This window comes from Nanorana parkeri, unplaced genomic scaffold (assembly GCF_000935625.1).
Source record: "Nanorana parkeri isolate BGI_ZX_2015 unplaced genomic scaffold, ASM93562v1 scaffold857, whole genome shotgun sequence".
Lineage (NCBI taxonomy): Eukaryota > Metazoa > Chordata > Amphibia > Anura > Dicroglossidae > Nanorana > Nanorana parkeri.
In genome coordinates this window covers 73650-75350 of record NW_017307125.1, presented here as the reverse complement: position 1 = coordinate 75350, position 1701 = coordinate 73650, and positions in this window count along the sequence as shown.

Sequence of the window (1701 nt, the reverse complement as noted above, 5' to 3'; positions counted from 1 at the left end):
TAAATGAATCATTATTTAATCAAATTATTATTATAATTTAATATAATAATAATTTTCAGGTACATGTAAGAAAAATTGCACCCCTGTAATACAAAAAATAAAAAAAAACTATACTGTACTACCTCAAACATAGCTGACTGAATCAATGCAGCCTTAAAAATAATAATTTTTATACAGTACATGATGACTTTCATCAAGTATCTGAAAGTAGCAAATCAATATGCCCCTACCTGGAATTCAGGTGAATTAGTGAGATGATTGGTTTTGTGGACTGTTAAAGGGGCCCTTTGGACCCCTTACCAATTCACTCATGGGGTATTTACTCCATGCTCCATGTGTGTTAACTTTGAGTATAGAGGAACCAGTAGGGTTACCACTTATTTTTCTGTATTGAAAAATACAGATGTTGGATACAAAAATTAGATGTTGGATAATATTGAAAGGTAGGTAGTCCTTACTAGACTCCTTTTATAGTTCATAGTCTATAGTTTTAAGGCTAAACTATTGACAGAGTCAATTTTGCTGGCCCAGTGGCAATCTCACATGGCTGTACTGCGCTTTCATCCTGATTTACTGTGAAACGATGAAAACAGATATATGGATAAAGCCAATGCTGACTAGTTTATAATGGTAGCCCCAGGTGCCTGCTCACATCCTCAAATGATTTTAATTGGGCCAAAACCCAGGGTGCAAATAGCAACCACTGTTTGTTGTGCTGTGGCCTGCTCTTCTTTTATAGCTAATAGAAATTCACATACATTAACCACTTGCCGTCCGCCCGTTGTAAAAAAACGGACGGACGGCACTGCAGCATTGGCGGGTTGCCGTCGCCAGATAGCCCGCCCATAGCTATAAAATAAAAGTCACATATAAAAAAAGGGGGAAAAAAACCCCCAAAATGTTTAACTCCCCCACCACCACGTTTACGCGCCTATAAACGTAAATACGCGTCCTGTGGCCCAGCGCGCAAAAATTACAATTGTGCTACACATGTTACATATCGCCGCGAACATCGCAGTGAGAGCAATCATATTAGGGCAATCACTGATAACACTAAACTGATGAGCGGTAACAGCTTTTAAAGCGTCGCCTATGGCCAATTTTGGGTATTATCGTTTTTTGAGGTTTCGCGCGCGCACGCAATTTTAAGGCTTGACATGTTTGGTGTCTTTTTACCCGACGTGACCCCGTCTTTTATATTTTACCAAAAAATTGGGTAATAATAAATGTTTTATCATTTAATATAGGGGAAACTGTTTTTTTTTTTTAAATTTCGGTAATTTTTCCTTAATATAGTAAAAAAATAAAACCCCCAGTGGTGAATAAATACCACCAAAAGAAAGCTCTATCTGTCCCCAAAAAAGGGTATAAAATTCATTTCAGTACAGCGCTGCATGACGGAATAAATGTCAGTCAAAGTACCGCAGCGCTGAATACTGAAAAATGTCCTGGATGGGAAGGGGGTTTAACCACCTTCCGTCCATGGCCATTTGTGAACGGCCGGACGGAAGTCTGCTTAGAGCGGGTGGGCGTCTTAAGACGTCCTGCCCTCCCCCCCCCTCCCCTCTGCTGAGCGCCGCACACGAGAGGTAAAACTGTTAGCATGTAAACAGCCAGCGATGGCTGTTTACATACAAGCGATCAGGCGCCTCTAGAGACGCCCGATTGCTTGCACGATCTGCGGGTGTGCGCGCCCCCCCC